The 21,733-nt window shown below is 39.3% G+C and overlaps 1 protein-coding gene across 2 annotated transcripts in view; it reads left to right on the top strand.

Moving 5' to 3' along the window:
• Window positions 1-10,965: 10,965 nt before the first annotated feature.
• SLC39A10 (solute carrier family 39 member 10) overlaps window positions 10,966-21,733 on the top strand; it is a 73,833-nt gene continuing 63,065 nt past the window's right edge. Inside the window, exon 1 of one of the 2 annotated variants that reach the window (XM_038142504.1) lies at window positions 10,966-10,987. The gene's annotated coding sequence lies outside the window, so the exon portion shown is untranslated. Of the gene's footprint in view, window positions 10,988-12,212; window positions 12,235-21,733 lie in introns of those variants that run through there. The other variant, XM_038142508.1, reaches the window with a different exon arrangement.

Raw genomic sequence — 21,733 nt, 5'->3', positions numbered from 1 at the left:
ATCAGTTCTTTAGGATGAGTGAGAAGGGTGCTTTTGGCAGTACTTCTGAACAAAAGTACAGATCAGTAGAGAAAATATGGCTTTGGCACTTCCCATTTGCTTTGTCAGTCTAACAAAATCAAGATAAAATGAGGTATTAAATATAATTTCTATGGGGCTAAAGTGGAAGGTCTTTATTGTCCAAATGCCAGACTTGAAAGTGAAGGGGATCCAACTAAGAGTGCAAGGTACGTTTCTGCACAGAAAAAAATCAATGAGCTATGGCAGTTGTCTGAAAACTTTATTAGTTCAATGAATCACATTTATATAGACACTAATAATTATAATGTAAATAAGGCAGTCAGAGTAATGTAAAATAGCCCATCATGTAATACTCAGTATGTCAATGTTATTACCACAGTGTTACAATTACTGAAGTTTAATAGAGAAATATAAGACACACACAGAAAGTAATTGAGATAAAAGAGCACAGTAAATTGGTATAGTACTGCAGAGAGTGATGAGCCACACTTATTAATTTCAGCAATTACAAACCTACAGAGCAAGTTCTACTTCTCTTATCCCAATGAATGATTGGGTTAAAGCAAATAGTCCACACTCCTAATGGAATTCCCCTACTTCATAAAACTGGAAGGTTTGTTAAACAGCCCACCTGGATTTTCTGCAATGCTGTGCTGCTTGTACTTGAGTGTTTCTTCTGCAGCATTATTTGCAGAGTGGGAAATTCCTTGAAGTGCTGTAGAATGTCTCTGCACTTTGAAGTGTCTGTCATGAGTGTGGCAGACATGCCATCAGCCTGCCTCAAAGCTAAGGACCTCCACAGCTTTTTACAAAAAAAAAGAAACCAGTTCTTTCTCGTGTTCCCCTAACTCAAAAAAATACCTCTCCTTTACCATCCCTGAAGTTAGCTCCTGTGCTCCTGCCCTTTTGAGTAGCTTCTTCAAAGGGAGGTAAAAAATTGATTGGCTGTCAAAACAGCATTAAAAAAGAAGAAAAGAGATAGAAAAAAAAAAAAGGAGAAAATAATCCAGTCAGATACAGTAGTGTTCAAACTTCAACATGTCTTCTACAAGGAGAAAAGGTAGGGCAGACATTTTCTATAACCAAAATAATTGTCATTATAAGGAACAAGTCAAATCCAGAGAAATACTAAAACTGTAGCAACAAATTCAGTCTGGTGGCACCTTGGCATGGTTTACATCAGACACTTCCTGGAGAATTTCTATTGGAGAGGGACAAGGAGGCACTCTGTGTCTAAGGAACAGAGGACTACCTGATCCACTTGGCTTTGGAAACCAGCTAGATGAGATTTTATGATTAATCAGAAAATGCACAAAATGAAGGGTTGATATGGTAGGATATCATATCCTACCATATCAACCAAGCAAAACCCTTGCTGATCTGCTCCTTGCAGAGCTCACACATCCTGGGAGCTCTCCTACTTTACAGGTGTCTATGACTTGTCTAACAGCCCCATAAAAACTCTCTGACCTTATTACACTACTGGTTTGTGATTAGTTACCTGGTCTTAAAATAGTAGGAAAAATTAGGGTGACCTAATTTTCCACACAGCCACAACATCCAGCAATTAATTCTTCTGTTCCCAAAACAATATTTCCTCCTGCTAGTTGCACAGGTGCTCCTTTTGTGGCTTCTTTTTCACACCATCTTCCTTAACCCTAGAGGACTGCAGAAGATTCTCAGCCTGACTGCTCTATGGAGCAGCAAAAAGTCTGAAAAGAAAGCTTAAGATTTAGTGTCTCAGCTGGGAGCCAAGGGAAAAAATAAATATGCAGGTATCCTGAGATGCTTCAATGCTTTTGATGAATGAAATTGTGCTGTGAATGAAATGCTTTCAAAGAGAGAAGGAAACCATTTTTTAAATGTTTGCAAGTTCAATTTAGTAATTAATATTTTGCATAGATATTACTAAGGGAACGGTTAAAGCTGGGTGAGGGCGAAAATACCTGTTCTGTATTTGAATTTTCACAAGCAATTGGAAGCACAATTAAAAAGGATTACGTGCAAGTGATAACAGCTTGAGAATTCATTAAAGTAGAACCTCAAAATCTTTTGATTTGAAGAACCTCTTCAGTATTGCATTTAATGACTTTTGCAGCATTCTTAGGATTTACAGTTTGAAGCCTTTAGACTCTGGGAAAGATCAAAGTCTTGTGCCTGTTTAACAGTATCACCTATGAGTGAACAGAAGGAAAAAACATGTAAAGCTGGGAGAGGGAATCATTGCTGGGACATATGTATGCATTTTCCTGCCACTGTAGGAATGCATGGATTACCAGTCTGGGTCACTTTGTCTCTGGAAGAAATTCAAGAATTCACCTAGACGCCTTGTTTTTCCAGCTGCTTTTCTTCAAAGCTATCCAAGTGAGTTCTGCCAGCATAAATCTTTCCATGAAAGAGCAGCATCTGCATCCTGGCCCATAATAGTCACAGGCTTTTACAGGCTGCTTCATGGGAGATGAGGTGTCCTGTCTGATGAGGTGAAGAAGCAATGTCAGTTGTTGTAGGGCTCCTCTAAAAACTGTAGCCAGTATGAGATATTTCAGGAGCACCAGAAGAACTTCTTGCTCTTACGAGAGACGTCTTTATGTTTCTCTGTGTCAGCTTAACCAGAATGTGGTAGCACAAGCTGCTACTGAGAAAGCCAGATCTGTCATATGAAAAACTACTGAGCACTTCTTCAAATGCCTGCTTATATCTCTTTTGATATAGACCAATTCCTAGGATTTAATAGAGTAAAATAAAAAGTTGAAATACACTTCATATTAAAGCAGAGTCAAAGAAAAAAAAAAAAGCCATTAAACTTTCTTAAATGAGCCATTTCAAGCTTGAAAGCATTTTCCAAATTGCATTTCAGATACTGAAAATCCACTTTTTTTTTTTTTGCACTGGTTCATATTTAAAAGGGATGTAGAAACCTTGAAATGTTTCATATGATGGAAATCCTTTTCCCCCACTAAGTATACTTTTATCTTTTATTCCTGCCCCACCCCACTCCAAAAATCCAAAAACAATAAAAGGAATCCATTATGTTGGTCATTGAGGTATTCATATAAAAAATTAAAAGGTACCTCACATTTTTATAATATAATTATGTATGAATTCCCTTTAAAGTCTGACCCAGTATCTTTTGACTTCAAAGAACAGACCTTTTTTGGATGAGACTAGTCACTGAAGAGTTTGGATGATATTAGTCACTGAAATGCAGATTCTGTGTTACCAGACTCTCTGCCTATATTAAGAATCTTAGGTGAAGACACGATTATTAGCTTGAGCCCACAACAAGCTTTACAAATTACCAAAGTATGATGAATTTACAGTGGTATATTATCTCTCTAAGTGTTCAAATCTCTTCAAAATTCTGTTATTATGAATTATATATAAAAACACTGTTAGTTCATAATCAGGTTGCAAAAATTATACATAAAAGAGCATTTCTGTTTTGAGGAACATTACACTAAGTTTAAAAAAAAATCTGTTTACCCATAATATGAATGCATGAAACTTTCACATTTAAAAGAAAATGTCATAAGTGCAGAAACTTAAAACACTTGTATAGACAAGAAATTTCCTGTAATCTACTGCCAGTTTTATCAGTGTTATGTTAAATGATCCTTTCCTGCATTTGCTTCATTGAGTCCTAATAGCATTTGTCTTTAATTCTGAATTGAAATTATGTTAGCATGACAAACACTAGAAGACAATTCTGCTGGGAATTATTTATGAGAAACTTGGCAGAGCAGCTTTTAACAATACCTAATGCTGGAACCTTAGCCATTACCTTCATTAACCAGAGAAACATCCCCAATTACTAAAAAATATGAACTTGAAGCACCGAATTTTCCCTCAAAGCATGAAAAACAAAAGAAAACAAACACCAACACTAAAGAAAAGCAGGCGAGAAAAGGAGAGAGGAAATCTATCGGGGAGAAAACACAATTTTCCAAATCCAAATAATTCGTGAAGGCCATATGCAGGACAAAGCCCCCAGATGTGACGAGACAGGCTGGTCCCCAGAGGTCAGGTCAGGGACAGTGCCACTGCTCTGCGCAGCTGGGTGCCAGCTCAGGAGGCATTCAGTGCACCGGGGGACTCTGTTGAGACGGGTGGCTCCGGTGGAGCACGGAGTCAGAGCTGCCTGGTGATGCAGTCCTGCTGGTCAGCGCTTCCCTGAGGATGTTGGACAGGATGTGCAGGGCTGCCATTCTCAAGCAGGCCCTCCCCCTCTCCTTTCAGAGGAGGCTCAGAACAGATGAGGCTGGGGCTGTGTTTTCCTTGCCTGTGACAGATTTGCACAGCATCGTAAGCTTGCTGTGCTTGGTTGTTTTCCTTCTATCAAAAGAAAGATGTTGCAGAACTGTTCAGAGTACAAATGAATCCCTACCCCATATGTTGCTATTTATATTTATATCCACTTAGGACACCCAGTAGACCTGGTTATGGAGCAGGTCCTTGTTGTTTCCAGCTCCTCTTCTGCTCATAAACATTTAAGTGCAAACAACTGGATGTCGCCACGTCTGCACTTAAACTGCTCGTTGTAATTTCACATCAGCTTCTACTCCATACCAATCTTCTAGGCAACATATTACAGTATCTGCTCATGTACTTTGTGCAGACTGTGTAGGAAGCAGCTTAATCTAAAACATCTGCGGCAAGATGAGATGATCACATAAACATAATTTCTTGCAGAGGTTCTGTCTATAAACTGCAATGAAGTATGTTTCCACTGCATCAGCACAACCCTACCTTTGCATTTACCTTTTATCATCCAAATGGAGAACAAAGGAAAATAAAATACAGGAGGAAAAGTCAAATTCCCAGGCACATAAACACTATGTTCAGACAGAAACTGACAAAGCTCTGAAAATTATGTCCCTAATCTGAAAGCTGTTCAATAAACTACATTAATTATCACTGCTGAGTATCTGTTTATGTGCCTAAATTCCCAGTAAGCCATATGGAAAATTACTTTCTAATGTGGAATCACCAAAGCTTTTTGATAGCAAAAGCTTCACACACACACTAAACTGTTGCAGAGTAAGTCAATAATCAGTGAGCTGCAATTTTCAGAGCCTAATGGATTCAATAGACACCTAAGGGATATCTCAGCTTCAGCAGCAGCATTGTGCTCCATCACATTACCCTGCAATAGAAACGACTCACAACACAGTCTCCCAAAAGAGGATATAAATTATCCTTGTAGATGAGATTTACCCTTCAAGGTCGGTATCCATACCCAAGCAATTTCTCTTCAATCCTACCCTTCAGGCACTTTACCAAGAGATAGGAAAAGTTCTCCATATCAGGCATGTTCCAGCTCTGAAGGTACCTACATGCAGTTTCATCTGCACATAAAATACAGTACAGAAACAGCTTGCCATCAACACACAAATAGCTTTTGTCAGCAAACATGTTAATTACCAGTATTTGTTCCAAGACTTCCCATATTAGTTCCTTAAAAAACCTAAGCACATTAGCTGTTTTCTCATTACATCATTTTGAATATGAGAACGAATGCAAGTTCCAACAACAGTTTCAGGAACTAGAAAGGGCATATAATAAAGATTCACCTCATAGCTGAAAAATCTCACAACCAAAAGAATCCCTTTTACACAAGAAAGTGCTCTGAATGGAATATCTGCTAAACACTTAATGCATGCCCCTGGAAGTCAGTGGAGCATTTAGATCCCCTCTGAGCTTCTAAGAGTTTATAAATAAAAATCTAGTAAGTTCTTGGGATTTGTAGCCTCCTATTTTATCCTTTCAGTCCTGTGTGTTCTTCACCATCCTCACTGGAACATAAGCAGAAGAGTTACATATTTGTATTTCTAAATGCAGATGAGTATATTTCCCTTTATTATGATCCACCAAACTGGAGTAGGATTCAATAAATAAACTACTCTTAACTCCAAATGTACTATCATATTGTAAGTCAGAATATCAGAGACTGGTGTAAATGCAAACATGTCAAAAGCTGAACATCTGGTGATAAGCAATCCATTGGCTTCTATAATTTTAACCAATATAAAGTAGTTTTTGGGGGGCAATATCATAATTCCAAGAAGACCATAGGAAGTAAACTACGCTGGCTTCAGCAGCTGAAGTAGCAAAAGGAGTAAGATCAACAGGAAGCAAACTTGAGAGAAGAAGGCTCATTTTCAAACCTCAGAACTTGGTTCTATGCCCAGAATTAAACAGAGGACACAATACTGTCACCCGCTCATGGATTCCCTTCTTCCAACTTTATGAAACCTAGGGTTAAATAATGATGAAAATCCATGGATGATGGGAATGCCTGTGTTCCAGGTGGTTGCGCAGGAGGAGGAACACCGCCCTGTGGGATTGGGCTCAGCCTCAGCTCACGGTGTGATCAACGCTCCTGTGCTTGGTGCCCAGGCAGAGCCTCCCTGGCAAGGAGAGGTTCCTGCACACACAGGCACCAGCACGTCACATCACCACAGGCATAATCACTGCCTCTGCACTGGGGGGAGAAAAAACTGTGAGAATAAAACTGGAGGCCAAAAACTGCCTAGAGCCTAAACACTGGCAATGATTTCGCTTTTCTATTTAGGATAGAAAGGAAGGTAGGAAGTCCTATTATGTGCAGGGAAGGAGCAAAGTCCTTGAGGCGCATTGGTGAAGTCTATGAATTGAAAAGTACTAATTTAACACAAGGGTAGTAAGTGGAATGATGGCATCTCTTCGAATGAATTCATAAATTAAAAGGTATTTTACATTTTTAAGGGAACATTTTTGTTGTTTATAAAGAAATTAAGAAAACCGAAAACCTCTGAGTAAGATGTTGTAATTGGATTCACAGGTTATCACCGAATGCTTGTGTTAAATGAGGAAAATAACAGCTACAAAGGTTTTGAGCCTAAACTGAAAACTGTAGCAGTTCAGTCTCAAAGTCAGTTTAGTTCTTGGCAACTCTTCTAAGGACACATTCACTGATCTCTACCCACATGAAAGAAGAAACTATACTTAGTTCCTTCAATAAATTAAAGCTTTGGATATTCCAAGAAGGTGCAGAGAATATGGGAGAAATGTAGATTCTTAAAAAATGCCAGGTATTTCCTTCTGCACAGTTACTGTGCTCCACACAGCAAATGCTGGATGTGATGCTTGCTGTATACAGAAGAGAAGTCAGACCAGGAGCACCCTTCTGGCCTTTAAATGGAGATACCTTAGCTACATTTTAGGGGACTCGGGAGCACAGGCATCTGGACAAAACAAGTTTTGTAAGAGTATGCTTTTGTACTATAGTTGTGTATTTAATAAGACTTCATACTTACCTTTACTGTAAATTAGTAGCTGTATCAAAGTACCAGGCTGTTTCCCATCTGCTTCTTGCTCCTTTTTACTTCATATTTCTCTTCCTTCATTTTCTTTTCTCCAATTGCTTGTCCTTTTCCACTAAGGTGTCCCCAGTGACATTCTTTCAGTCTTTACTGGCATATCATAGTTCATTTTGTTTCCTGTTTCTTTTCACCATCACCTTAAAATAGATACCTATCATGTGGCATTTTGCTGCTCTGCCTGCACTACTAAACTTATTTTATAGCTGAGAAATTGGCACAGGTAATAAATAATTTGCTGGTTTATTTGTGCACCTTTAAAGTATGTCTCACTGCTAAAACCAGAAAAGAGATCTCCTGCCTTACTGGACAAAGCCCTAATTTGAATGTTTTTCTTCTCTTTTACAAAACTGAAAGAACTTTATTACAATTTTAAATACAGCATACTCCTGCAGAAATAAACATATCACTTCTTCAGTGAGGGATCTGAAGAATGGTTTTGGGAAGCCTTTCTGTCATTCCCCATGGCCAGGCAGAACTGTCAGATTCTCTGCCAGTGTTCAAGTTAGTCAGTGAGCACACTGGCACCACTGCCCCAAAATGGAAGTGTTGTCATATATGCATATATGAAACTGGAATTTTTATACTATCATCTCTTTCTTACAAAAGCTCCTGGTGAGCAGCTCCTCTGAGTACACCTTTCCTCTCTCACCAGGTAACCAACTGACTCCAGTTCCCTTCCTGCTTCTGAGCGTGTTCTCTTAACAAGCCAACCCACTCTTTTATGGCTCCTATTGTTCTTATTAATTATTAATTACAGCAGTGGCCTGATGAAGTTAGGCCTTCCCCTCATTTTTGATTATTGGCCCTCCTGCAACTCCTTTAGGGGTAAGATTACTTTCTATACCATCTCTATTCTATCCCCCCACATGGAAGTTCTGTTACAAAACTATACTCCTAAACCCACTCCCACCTTTTTCATACACCAGTTGAGTTTCATTTCTGTGGTTTTCTCATCTGCATTAACTTGTCATGCCATGCCCCAAATTAGACATCGACCTGGCTTCCAATGCATTCCCTACAGAGGATGCAGAGGACACAGAAGTGTCTCACAGAACCCACTGATCACACTGTGATTTATTAAGAAATAATGAAGAAACTGATTTGCATTAGTTTCAAAGCTTTGAATTGAACCCTTTGAGAATGGATGTAATTGGATTGCATGACATTATAAGCTAGCAGATTTAAAGAATTCTTTAACTTTGGGTTATGTCACAAAATATGCTGAAGATATTTATTAAAACAATAGATAAATCAAGCAGCCATTTCTCTGTTTGTAAAGGCAAGACAAGCAAGTTAACCACTTTAAAAAGCTGAACTATGACACACCTAGCCAGCTTCATCATCTATTTTGTGAATTAAACAATTGTTTATATGTGACATTCTCATTACAAGTTTAAAATCATATTTGTTCATTGTACAGAAATTCAAAGTGGAACCACTGACTGAAAATATGGAGGCCCTAATCAAAACTATTTTTAGACAATTGGGACTAAAGTAACTTTATCTAGAATTTATCAGTGAAAAAAGGAAATTACCTGATTATCTGGTATTATTTATACCACCACATTTTACCAGTTAATCAAATAATAATTAATTTTTTCATCTGAAACTTTTATTGCTGAGAATTGATGTGTGTGGGTATTAAATAGGGTCTTGTTTCGTAGCAGTGACAGATTTTGTAGTGCACAAGGAACTGTCATGACTTTAAATTAAGCTCTCATGGAATGTAACTTTTCACTCGAGCCTGCAGAAGGTCATGGCTTTTTTATGCCTGGATGAAATCACAAAAAGAAAGTAATTTTATTTTGTAAATGAGCATTTATTTCTCTTAAAGCAAATGGTCGACCTTGTTCATTACCACAATTACTGACCTAGCCAGAATTAAATGAACTCTGCATTTAAATTAATATTCTGTAAACAGCAATGAATAAGGGTACATAACAGCAATTTAAATGCATCAATTTTGGTGGAGTATTATAAAAGAGAGAGTTACTTCAAATTAGAAATAATTTCCTGCCCAACTCAGCATCTTTGTATTATCTCCAGTGCTTATTTACTTTTCATATCATTAACACTGTGGCTTTGCCAGATCTTTTTTTAAATGATAACATCAGCTTCCCTCAGCCAAGAATCTTATTTGATATAATTGCTTCGCATATTAGAACTTTTTGGAAATTAATGTCGATTTGGCACATTTCTGAGGCGATGCTGAGGACTTTCTAGACATCCAGAAATAAAAATACACTTCCAGGAGAGCACTGGTAAACAGTTCCACCACCAAATGAAGGTTCCTAACTCAGCTGGTGACACTGACCAACACTAAGCCAGCAAGTCCATCCAGGGGACTTCTGCATGCAGTGGAGATAGTCAGGTTCTGTTAAACTGGAGGCTGGGAATGCTGAGGGTTTCTGGAATGAAAGATGGAGAAGAAGGTTCATCAAGCATTTAGAAGCCCTCAGAAACAACAGCTACTGAATAAAAATATTATTTTTATAATACAGTATTGCTATTATGGGACACCAACAGGGATATGCACTGATTCTTTCTCCCCTTCTCTGAACCCATGTTGTGGCTGTATGATCATGGCCAAATGCAACCTGTAGGCAAGTCTGAGTATCTGCTGCTGAAACCTGCCTATTCCAGCACAGTTTGAGGGGCATGCTGCTCACTACACATCCCATTTATTCTGATTTACAACATCCACTGGCCAGAATCAGGAAATCAAAACATCCCTTCCTGCATTTGCCGCAGGGCAGCTGCAGTTCAGGCTGCTGCTGTAGCAGTGTGTAGTCAAGGTCCTGAAACCAGCTGTTCTGCATTAGTATCAAGGCAGGCTCTTGTTTGGGCACTGTAATCAATGCAAATGCATCCTGGGTAGTTCTGAAAATAGCAATGGATGTGTAGGAGTACAGAGACATTAAAACCACCCTTCCTAAAGTCATCTGTAAATTAGCTAAGATAAATACAATCAAAATCTAGCCTAGAGATCCTCTCTGGGAAGACTTTGCCTATGAATGTATTTCATGCTTAGGTCTGCTGAATCCGCTACAGAAATTGCATAACTTTATTTTGGGACCTTATCAGGTGGTCCAAATTTCCTCACAGCACAGTTGTCGATTCTATAAAGTTATTCACATGCTTTAGACATCTTGATGAGAAGCCCAAAGGCAAAAGCTAATGTTCCTAGGCTTTCTATAAACATTAACAGAGAGTGGGGACAGTTATAGGACATGCTTCAGAATAACAGCTAAATTAGGTTCAGAAGGAGCATGAACATTCTCTCTTCCTTCGTGACTCTCAAAATTTTATTTAGATGGCACAGTCCAATACTTAGGAAAGACAGAAGCCTTATGTTATCCCTGAACTTTTAGAGATGCCCAAGATACTACAACCACACTTAAAACAATGTAGCACAGGCTAGAACCTTTTATAACTGGCTGATGTTGCTTTTGCACAGGTGGAATCCTGACCCAGCTCCCTCAATCCTGACATCTTCCTGAAATTCTTCTGGAGTTGGTGATCTGAAGAGTCCTGAAACATTGCAACATCTTCAGAGCGGTTTGCAGCAGGAACCCCAGGAGCACGGACCCGCTGCAGAGAACCTGGTAGGGAATTTCCACGAGCCATAAATGGTCCTCACTCCCTCAACAAACAAAAATTAAGATCCAACTAACTCAGCCACAGAACAGGTCTGCTGTTCATAATTTAGGGAGCAGGAAAATGCTCCACTGACAATAATTATGGCCTTTGAAAAGACAAATGTCTATGGTCCCAGACCTTCTAGCTGCTTTATATGATAGATTCCTTGACAGATTGCTCTGGAAATTTGCTGCTTGGAAAGCCAGGGCTCTTGTTTTGGAGAATCCTTTGGGGTATGACAGTGACAATGCTTTTGTAAGCCTGTCTCATTTTATCCAGCATTAAGAAAGGGTCTAATATATTTCATGGCACTGTGCGGCATAATTGCTAGTGCCTATTTTTCTCTGACTGTTTCAAAATGAAGAATGTTACTCCCATACATCCTCACAGGCTGTGCATCATTAATGACCATCCAGGCCACAGCTGTATATTTATTTCCATGCATGGTTTCATGCTGTCTCTCTGAAGTCTTTGCTTTTTAAAGTCATCCAGTCTTCTCTTGAAAATGTGAGTAAGAGACCAGGTGATTTGCTCCCAAAAATAATCACATTCTGCAAGAAGTCTCCATGCTGTTTTTTTTTTAAACACAACTCTTACCTCTAAGGACAGAAGTACTTTTTAAATCCAAGTGTTAAAGCAAGTCAAAGACAGGAAGGTGATTCAACTAAGCACTTACATTAGGATGAGATAACTCAATGCTTTCATACTGCAGGATAGCTATTTCATTATCTTTTGCTTGCAAAGGGAAGCAGCAATTCTGATTAAACACTATTTTATCTGTGCTCTTTGTAAGCATAACTCAGTGAAGATGATGGTATGATATGGCTGAGTTTTGAAGGCTTGCGCTTAAAAGCCATATATCTTTAAGGCTTGTACCTTACATGGATTCTCTCCTAATTAAGAACACCTGTAGAGGCCTGACCAGACCCTGTGGTTTGCAGCAAAACTGCCGAAGGGCTCTGAAAAGGCAGAAACTTTGTGTTGTCTTTTAGCCTAAATTATAACAGGGTTCAAGCCTGTGCCAAGCAGAGTAAAACTATATAATTTATGAGCCATGAGGGCAGCTCTGGGCCCCTCTGAGGTGATTTTTATCAGTGCAGTAGCATAAACAGTTCTCCTTTACTTGAACATTGGGAAGAGGGAGCAGTGGAAGGCCTGCAGTATAAAGGGGATCCAGCCCATGCCAGGACCTCTGTAGCCCACGGACAGCCAGGTAAGTGTGTTTGCACTGCTCTGCTTTTTGAGCAACAGCTGAAGAAAATTGTGCAGGGTGCTGAGGCTGAGCATGGGCTGTGTGCTGTGGGACTGCAGGAGCTGCACTTCAAGGCCAACTATTTGCTTTTTTGCTGTTAAAATTTTAAGCTTGTTACAGAGGATCTGCTTTGATTCATTGTCTGCCTTTGTCTTGGAAGGCTCAGTTGTGCCAAACCTCACCAGTGGTGTAATAGAACTACCCACAGTATTACAAACTGCACTTGGCTGTAATGATGGGTTTGGGCCCTTGCTCTCTCTGGGTTTTCAAGTCCTATTCCTATGAGCCAGCAGGTGTTACTTAAGGACTGGACCTTGAGTCAAGTGCAAAACTATTAGCTATAAGGACAATGTGTAAAGGTTTCTTCTTTTTTTTTTTTTTTCTTTGGTTTGTATTAATAATGTAATTATGTATAAACCATAAATGTGAGTTTGTCAAAATGACAGTATAGAACAGAACTCAATCTATTCATGTTTCCTGTCAGGGTTTGAGGGGCTTGAGGACACTTAGATAATAAGACATTACTGCAGCTTTGTGTTCTTTTCAGCAAATAGTATGCACAAAGTGGGAATAGCCTAAAAATATCAGCTAACTGGAAACAGAACTAAGGCAGTATCCAGCTGACCCACCTCCAGAAACAACAGACAGGATCCAGGGACTTCTGGCTTTTGTTTCTGTCTCAGAAGGTTTGGGTTTTGTGGTGTGGAGGTTGGGCTAGAGGAAGGGGGGGTGGGTTTTTGTTTGGTTTAAACTGACATTTTTACTCTAATCTTTATAGGAAAAGGGAGACCTTGAAAATCTTAGTGCTATGTTTCCTTACTGCATATCTCCATCAAGAATAAAGCCATTGTTGGTATTGGTTCCTGATGATTAAAACAGCTACAGTTGGTATCTTAATTTAAAAAAAAAAAAAAAAAAAACAAAAAAAAAAAACAAAAAAACAAACAAAAAAAAACCTTTGAAGTTGCTCTAATTTTTAGTATTTCTGTAATGTTACATGCAGAGTGCTGCAGAAGGAGAGCTGGGGAGGTAAGTTTCAGGCTCAGCTTGCCAGCTGCAGCAAAAGGGGACTTGTTATTTAAAAGCTTTTTCTTGATGAAAAGCAAGAGCTCTGCCCTCGTTAAGCACTGTCAGTTGGCACAGCTCTCCTGTGCTGCTCAGTTGTGCCCCATTAAGTCTGGGATAAGAAGCATTTCTTGCTAAAAGATTGAGGGAGACTCCTGGAAATATTTTACAATGTTATATAAGAACTGAGTCTGATTGTAGGTTGTCCTTGGACTTGAAACAACCAGGGTCACAGTTCCAGCCTGAACATGAGCTCGGTGCTCTCATCTTGAAGTTGGTCTAAATTTTAAGCCATTATGTTCCATGATTACCTCTGTAGTTTAGATTGGCACAGTCTCAAAGGAAGGTATTTCCCTGCATCTGGAAAAAAAGTGAATGCAGCCAATGGCCTTTCAGAGCACACTGCAAGAAAGCTCTACAACAGCTTGAGGCATCATGTGTAGGTTGTTTAATTTCTTCAGCATAATTATCCTTCTAATAGGTGTGTGCTAGTACCACAATCCTCCTTTCAGGATTCCACTAGAAGACTAAATGCTTGGCTAGTTCAGGCCAATGACTTCCATGGATTGTGTACTGTTCTTTTTTTTGCAAATTTAATGTAATGGGTTTATTCTGTAAACAGAAGATCAAGGTCAGATTTCTCTTGTAGGACTGAGCATCAAAAAAGTGAATAGTTTTTAATTATAAACTTGCAATATATTAAGTAGTTTATGTGATGCTGATAGCATTGCTCATAGTGTGATTGAATAGTACCATAACTTTATAAAAACAACATCTTCAAAATATACATTATAGACAGAGCCCAGCAGGTTGTGTATAGGGGTTTTGTATAGGTCTTTGTGTAGGTTGTTTTGTATAGGTTTTCATTAACCAGGCAAATCTGCTGGTCAGTTCCCAGGGCAGGTATGGCTCAGGAGTGTTCCATACTCATCCAGCTGTCTAATGTCTGCCTAGACACTGCTTATTGCAGGATTACTGGGTTTTTACTCACAATATTTTTACCTGACAGCTATGGTGGTCCTAGTGTTGACAAACACATAGATATCTCTAAATAACCTCTTCTCAGCTTATTTTCTGTATGATTTGCATTTAAGACTCAGTGGTGTACAGAGAATTGATTTGGAGCCATTCATAACTAAGATCACTATCTACCAATCTCTACCAAGATGTTCTGAGGATTTTACACTTCAACAAAGCCTCTGTAAAAGGCTCTGTGTGCCTTAAGTCAGATCACTGTGTGGAGCAGTTCTTGTCATGGGACTGGACAGTGGAAGTCAGCCAAAATCTTTCTTTCACTTCCTTCAAAAGCTTCTGTTGGGTGTCCTCTGTCTTGACTTGGTGCTGGGGGCACTGTGTGTATCTTGTTGCTGTGTCTGTTCTCCAGATCAAACAGAATTAGCAGCTCATCAAACTGAGCAAAAAAGCTCAGAAAGCCAATAGGAGACCTCCCACCAGGATATGTGCCATAGAGAATAGCATTCTGTAATGTGAATGGGCTGCACTCAATGAGAAGATAATGTCTGTCTCAGATAGTGCAGTGTGTTGCAGAGTGCAGAGATAAGCCTGCTCTGGAGCAAAGCAGCGAACATGAGGCAGCTGCTGAAAGACTGCTGGGAGCAGACATCAGGCAGGTATCTTCACACCAGCAAGGTCCCTGCAAGCAAAAGTAGTGCCATGACCTAAAAGGTCAAGAAGCCGTGCTGAAAATAGATGGATCTGTGAATCATCAGCCTGAATCAGCCTACACTCTGAGGCAGGAAAGGCAGTGGGAAACCTGAGAGTTGGGTGCTTTGCAGTCCTTGTCTGTAAGGCCTTCAGGGGAGGGGATCACTTTCTGTGATGATGGAAGATCCCTCAGTAATAATCAGAGAGGAAGCTTAACAGTCAGTTTGAACGCTTCCAGTTACTGTCCAACCACACTCCAGTTGATTCTAGTGGCACAGCAGGTGGGAACAGGACAGCAGGGAGTTAGGGGAGGTCCATAAGGAAATGTCTGTTTTACTAGAAGAGAAGCTCAGCAAAAATTATAATTCTTATCTTCATTATCACCACCAACTGCGCTCTAGAGAGCACCTGGAAAAGCATATTTGCTCATCCCATCACTTCTGGTGGACTTGGCAGCATTAGGTTTGTGGTTGAATTCAATCTTAAATGTCTTTTCCAACCTAAATGATTCTAGAAGATGATCTGGATACTTCTATAAAGATGTTATTCTTATCTAGCTATGCAACTGGCCACAATCTCAGCAGGTAAGAGTCTGGAAGATTAGGAAATGGCAGCATGGTTACAAGAGAAGGCTCAGTGCACCTTCTGTTGGATTTTTGTACCCTGTTTAATGATTTCAAAATTATATTAAATACAGCACTGGTTTTTAGCTAAGAGAATTTCCGGGATGGCAGAAGGAAAAGCAACCTTAGGAAGCTGCATGAAATAGGGACAGGCTGCTAGAACAGAGCAATATCTGCTGTTGATGCTGCTGCTCACTGAGCCTCTGTAAGGCAAAGGAAAATCTGTAGGATATCAGTGGATGATTGGGATTGTATATGTTCCTAGCCTCAAAATCTGAGGAAAGAAGGCAGGAAATATTTTGGGTTATGGAGGGAGGCAAACCTATTTTGTACAGGAATGGCATGTTTGAAGAACAAGCCAAAAATGGGTGTTATCAGGTGTGGAATACACAGCACCAGGAGGCATAGCTTTGCACATCTTTGGGTTTTCTTCAAAAGAAAACAATGGATAGCTGTCTCCTGGGTAACAGGAGAGGAGGAAATGGTGCCACAAGGACTAAAAATAATCAAATCCAAAGTATGAATTCTGGCCGTGCCCATTAAATTCTCAATAAGTCAGAAATAATAAGGGCTTAGGTGACAATCTTGTTTAGGGGACGGTTTGCTTATGCTCTTAGAACTGACTTAAAATGTAGCTGGGTGATTGCACTGAAAGACCTAGGAAAACTGAGAAAAACTAATTGTATCCTCTGTAAAACTTCTGTCATACTCAAGATAAACATTTACATTTTGAAAAAATTCTACAGATTTCTTCCCTTTTTTACTTGGGCACTTCTTGTATAAAGTTGCTGCAACCCTTTCTCTTTATCAAGATAGAAGTTTAACCCTGCAAACTTTCTTTACTCACTTTCCCTTTCAGTTAACCATAAAATTCCACGTGTGTGATGTAGCTAGTGTGTTTTATGGGATCAGAGCCACACCTTGCTAGTAACTTTAATCTCTCAAACTCTTTGGAACTGCCTCTGGAACACTGTGGTCTGTGCTCCTTGGATGTTCCCATTGATGAACACTGCTTATTCACACTCAGCTTCAGCACAGCTCAGCTGGAGCTGCTGTGGTTTTTATCCATTATGCAACAGAAATGTCGGTGTGCTTCACTAAATGTTAGTATGGTTTATGATTTCTTTTTAATCTGTGCTAATTTGGGGGCTACTTGGCATTAATACATAGCTTGAAAAAGAGAATTAGTGACTCAAATATTGTTGCCAGGTTTCTGTGGTTTACTTTTACCCATACAAAGCATTAAGCAATTAATCTCAAGGTCTTATGTATGGCAAAACAAAGCAACCTCTCAGATGTGGCTTACATTGGTTTGAGAAAAGCTTTCATTGGAAATGAGGAGTTTGAAAGAAAGAAGAAGAGAATATTTATAAACAATATGACAAAATGCTTCTTTAAGAAGAGGCTAAAGTTAGCATTTGCCAGACTTACCTGTGTTCTGGGTATTCTCAAGCACAAGTAAACCATTTGATAAATGAAATGAAAGATCTTGTACAAGTTGTGTCTACAGTCCGTTCATGTGTGTTTTTATAACATCTTTCTGAGAACTACTTGTTTTTTTTTTATTAAGATACTTTTCTCTGTTTGAGAACATTTGATAGACATGCCTCAGGTGAAAAGTTGTCATTGAAACTGGTGCCAGGTATTGTACAGATCAATTACATTGCCTCCAGTGAATGCTGAGCAAACAGGGGCTGTACAGCCTATGGTCATCCACACTGAAAGTGACTGTCCCTTTAGTGGGGATAGAAAGCCACAGAGCACCTGCAGTGCTGGGAACACCTGATGAGCCATAGCAGTGTGCAGAGCTAAAGCACTGGAATGCTGGGGGTTTTCTCATGCTGCAAAATGGAACAAACTCACTAGAAAACAACAGAGAAGGAAAATAAGATCTAATTTGTTTGTTTGCTTGTTTTAGCTCTGTGCCATCTAAATATGTTGTGTATTTATAATTATGCAAGCCAGAATAAAACAGCTACAGAAAAATGTCCAAAATTTTGGATTACATAGGACAGTAACTATTTGCATACCTGGGTCAGGTACCATACCTTACCATACCTTAGGCTGTCTCCCCTTCTTTTGTGAAATCCCCAAACTTTTCCTGAGACCAAAACGGATGTAGGGCAAGTTCTGTAAATCTTCCTGAACCAAATCACATCAGCCAAAAGTGCATTTTTTAATAGGTCAAGATGACCAAGTGCCCTGCCGAAATGCAGATAGATTGGCCAATGGCCAGTGCAAAAAGCCAAGGATGGGTGGCCACACAGCAGCTCTGGAAAAGTTTTCCTCTCTGCTTGATGCCATTCCTTGCTGAAAATCAGGATGAACTCTGTGTGACAACATATAAAACAAGAGATCACCAAATTACTTGAAGTAAACAAAGGTTTTGATGATACAGGTTGCTTTAAAAATATACCTGTGCCTTGAATGCAAGTGCAGCTCTCACGTACCCTCTTTCTATCTAGGTGCATATTCCAACCTCATAAGAGATTGAAGCATTACTCTTTTGGGGGATTGGGTTTTTCTTCTGAGAAATTTGTGGGAATTAAGACAGAAAATGTTTGAACAATACCATTGTTCTTACTGGAACATTTCTTAATTGTGATACCTCAGAGAAATCTTAGCAGAGTGTTATCAGAAGTATAAAATGAATCCAGGTAAAATAGTTTTTGCAAAGAAGGTAGCAAATGTTTTTGGATTTCCTGATATGAGGCATGCTTTCAAATCTTTGTAGGGAAAATCAAAGAGACTGGGAGGAAAGAACCACCAGCCAAATACTTTTAGTGTTTATAACAGGTGTGCAGAAGGTACTTAATTTGCTACAGCCTTTGCAAGCTTCATTAGAATGCAAAGACAAGGACCTAAAATAACAAATGTTTTTATAATTATATTGCCTCATTTGTCACCGTTTTGGAGACACTGGACAATTTTAACCAATTTAGTGGGAGAGCTTTTAAATTTAGTGAAGTTCCCCGAAGTTTTGTGGGAGCCATTGTATGAGCAGGGAGGATAGCTCCTATAGTGAGTACCAGAGAAGTTGCCCATGGATATGTTTGGTGTTGCCCAGGCTGATCCTGATGAGGTTTGAGAAAAGCTGCAGGGGCTTCTCCCAAGAAACATGAGAGAAGTTGAGTAGGAGTAGCTAAGGATGTGAGTCTGAGGGCAAGAATATGGTTTCTCTCCTTCCAACAGGATTGTTCTATACTGATAATGGAGTAATTTTTAAACTAGCTTTTTGCAACAGCACCCTAAAGAGCGGTTCTCCTCTCCTAACTGTTCTACTATTTAACAAAGTGGAAATCTCACCTTTCTTCTTCTGCATGAAGCAGTAGACCTGGCCTTCTTATAGTCGGTCTGCACCACGGTTTCTTCTTTAATACAGGTCACCCAAAGCTCATCTGTGTGGTTCCCCAAAGCCCCTTGCCCACCTTCATGTCACCTATTATCATAATCTCATTTGAAATGATTGGTCTCTGTAGTTGAACTTTATTTTTATCCCCTTAGGGATCTTATCTGTCCTACACTTGTGGCCCCATTTCCTCTTCTGGTGAGCCCCTGGAGTGCTTTATGCCTTTCCATGGAACTGTTTACAAGCTGCTTTTGAGGGCACAGCTGTCACTATAAGACTAAAACTGAATCCAAAATCAACTAAATATAGCTGTTCCACAGGGAACCATCTTTACTGATAAGGCAAATAAATTACAGGAAAAAATAGAGATCTAGAACGTAAGTCCTTTACGGCCAAGACCTGAACAATGGCTAAAACAAAACAAGGTTCAATACAGCCAGGGAAAAACCCAACAATGTGCAAACAAAGCAGTGCAGTTCAGGCAGCCTTGCCTTTCTTCCTACCTAGGTGAGATGCAGTCTGGGCTTTTCCCTGCTGCCCAAAAGGCAGCATTACTGCTGTGTGCACACTGGGGGTCACAAGGAAGTCAGGGCTAGACTCAGTAACATGCCACGCCAAATCCACCACTAGTGTGCCAATAATGGGCACACAACAAAGGAATTCCACTACTCCTTAATTCTTGATTTGAAACTGGGATCCTGTGATGAACTCAGTAGTTTCCCCCTGTTTAATGGGATTTGACAGGGGGCAGGAGAACAGTAAATGAAGAGCCAGCTTTATTTCTATAGCTGCCATTTTCAAACAGTATGGAAATGAAAGTCCTGCAATGACTTTGGTGAGTTGTGGAAGGCCAAAGATCAGAAAAAGGACTGTAATAGAGGTGCTAGGGAAGAACAACAAGCTTCAATATGCCATGAGGCCCACAGTTCCAATATCGATTCAGGATAGGATAGACTGAATTACTATGCTTAACTTTAAAAGTAGGCACTCATTTGCATATTGTTGATATTAGGGTAAGATTTAGAAGATAAGAACTGTAAAAGTCATTGTGCTGTTCTCTCTTTGTTAGCTTGCAGGGTGAGAAGGATGCTCGGGTTGGATATCATTTTACATTCCTCTTAATGAGTGTAGAGGTCACTCATATATTTTTAAGTCATTATTAATGGAAATAAGATTTTTCACCAAAAAAAAATAGCAGCAGGAGAACTTGCAGACTCATTTTCTATACAGTTTTGCATGGGACCAGCTACTACAAGGGTTGTTCCCAAAATTATAAGTCGAGTACCTTTCTGACCTTCTGCTTTAAAACCAAAAATCTTTTTCCTCCTCTTCCTGAATGTCAGACAATATGAATTGTTAAGGTTGGAAAGGACCTTTAAGATCATCAAGTCCAACTATCATAGAAAAATAATATTCAAGAATTTAGGAAAAATGGACAGGCTGCTCCGACATTCAGTGCCTGCCCTGATCCAAAATTAGCTCCACCAAGAATGTCCCTCTTTTCCCCTTTCTAGTTTGAAGAGCTGTCAATAGAGCCAATAAGTGCTAGGAACTCTAAGGAAGCTGGGCATATCAGCAAGTATAAACCTATACTACAGCCAGATACTTAGATGCTGGGGCAGGAGGGTCCAAATGGCATTTATGAGCTTCTGTCAAAAGCTTTTAACTTGGCCAAACTTGGATGGATCTTTTATTTTGTTTGTTTCTCTTGAAACAGCACAGAATCCCTCCTTGACGTGTGTTCCCCTCATTTTGTTTTGTACATACAGTCTGCTCTGTGAGACATAGAAAATTGTTCATTTTAATTAATTACCATAATTCATGGTAAATAGCTGGAATTGGCAGAACTTTACACACATACTCACCCACACTCTAAAAAATAAAAGTCCAAACTCAGCCATGTACTGGGCATGGAATGTTCAAGCCCAAATTATAAACATTTATGTGCCTGGTGAGAGAGGAGTGATGAGCAAGCACATTAGTACATTTTAATATAGAAGCTTTGACATTGACCATTTCAGATTAGGCTTTCTCTGTTGTGTTCACTTACCTGGTATGAGACTGGTTAAGTGAGAAGGACAAATGAGATTATATTCTTAGACGGTTTACATCTTAACATCTGAAATGCAGGATGCTTTAGAAGAGTGTTTGCTACATAATGGAAAATAGTATAAAACACAGTATCTGTTTCTCTGTCGCTTCATATCAAATATTATTAATCTTGTGAAATAGTAACAATAAGATTTTATTTCCTTCAATTTGGTTCATCATCATTAATAAAATGTATGTAGGTAAAACTGGATTTTCATTGACAATTGCATAACCTTATAGAGTTGCTACTGGCTAAAAATAAGCAATTATCCTCCCAGCCTCTTTTTTTTCTTTTTTTTTTTTTTTTTAATTAATGAAGACCTAGGAAAAAGCAAGTTTTCAGCATATTCTTGGCTGGACTTTTAGAGATGGCAAGATAAAAGTAGCTAAAACTCTTAACATTAGTAAAGGAAGCTATTCATCCACCTGGCCACAGAATTTATCAAATGAGTGAGCCAAATGTAAAGGTGAAAGAAATACAGAGTACCAGATACTCTGAAATGTGGTGCTGCTGCAAATGGTGCAAAGGTAGTAGAGATGGTGAATAATTAGACATTAGTAAGGTAAAATTTCTTTGTGTTTTAGAAGTGATAGCGCAGAGGCAGGAATCAGCTGGAAGTACTGTACTGGGTATGTATTCTTGTGCAGGTTAATCAGTAATTGTTTT

The sequence above is a fragment of the Motacilla alba genome, chromosome 7, assembly GCF_015832195.1.
Source record: "Motacilla alba alba isolate MOTALB_02 chromosome 7, Motacilla_alba_V1.0_pri, whole genome shotgun sequence".
Classification (NCBI taxonomy): domain Eukaryota; kingdom Metazoa; phylum Chordata; class Aves; order Passeriformes; family Motacillidae; genus Motacilla; species Motacilla alba.
The sequence above is the reverse complement of the archived record's forward strand: the minus strand, read 5'-3'. Positions and strand labels throughout refer to the sequence as shown.